Source organism: Penaeus monodon, chromosome 25, assembly GCF_015228065.2.
Source record: "Penaeus monodon isolate SGIC_2016 chromosome 25, NSTDA_Pmon_1, whole genome shotgun sequence".
NCBI classification, from domain to species: Eukaryota; Metazoa; Arthropoda; class Malacostraca; order Decapoda; family Penaeidae; genus Penaeus; species Penaeus monodon.
The window spans coordinates 32,230,741-32,231,800 of record NC_051410.1 but is presented as its reverse complement, the minus strand read 5'-3'; the positions used below and the strand labels follow the sequence as shown (position 1 = coordinate 32,231,800).

Below are 1,060 nucleotides of genomic sequence, written 5' to 3'. Positions count from 1 at the left end.
GGGGGGGGGAGAATAAAAAAATAATAAAACAGTGGAAATAGGAAGACAGGAGTATATAGAGAGCCACGCAGGCGCTCGTGCTGGCTTCTGGGACCCTGCCAGTAGCTTACCATAACGTGTTTATCAAGATTTCCCGCAGCTCGTTGGTCCCGTTGGAGAGAAAATGTCATAAATATTGAAACAGCTCCCGGCGCGGGCGCTCATCACAGGTAAGAATCGGGTGAGAGAGCGTGCCGGGGCCGTTTCCCTCACTCTGTTCTCTCTGGTCTCCGTCCCGTTCGATTCTGTTCTCCATCTCTCGTTATTCTGTTCTTCGTCTCTTGTTATTCTGCTCTTCGTTTCTCATTATTCTGTTCTCCACCTCTTATTACTATGCTTTTCATCTCTTATTATTGTTCTCCATCTCTTGTTATTCTGTTCTTCGTCTCTCAATCTGTTCATCTCTTTTATTATTAATTCTTCATCTTTCATTATTCTGTTCTTTATCTTAATAATTTTGTTCTTTGTTTACAGCGCTTTGTTCATATCCATCATAAGATCTAATTTTTTCTGTTCATCATCCCTATCATCATATTCCATCTTTCTTTATTCGCTAGTACTTAATTTTTTTTATCTCTATCCCTTTCTCCTTATCTCCGATGTTCTCATCATTGTGTTCTTTATCTCTACATTTAGTTCTCTCCATCATTCTATTCGTTCTTCCCTAATTCATATCGAATATTCAGTTCTTCACTTTCATGATTTCATTCCCCATCTATACGGATTGCTCTTATTAATCTCCATAGTATTCGTTATTTCGGTTATTCTATCATCTCACTATTCCGTTATTTATTACTTTTATTACCATTTCACCGATGAACATAACCTCGTTTTCGCGAACATTATTCTATATATATTATTTTCTTAATTTGAACAAGCAGGATATAATATTGACCTTCATTGTAGTCTGTTATCAGGATTACCTTTAAGATTCTATAACAGACCTTTACGCAATAATTGGACGAGGATTAAAGATAAAAAAAAAAAAATGGCCAGGCGACATCCGTAATGCCACGGTACG

General features: G+C 37.5%; 1 protein-coding gene across 1 annotated transcript in view; it reads right to left on the bottom strand.

Moving 5' to 3' along the window:
* LOC119589149 (mucin-12-like) overlaps nt 1-1,060 on the bottom strand; it is a gene marked incomplete at its 5' end in the record, with an annotated part of 115,175 nt that overhangs the window by 17,996 nt on the left and 96,119 nt on the right.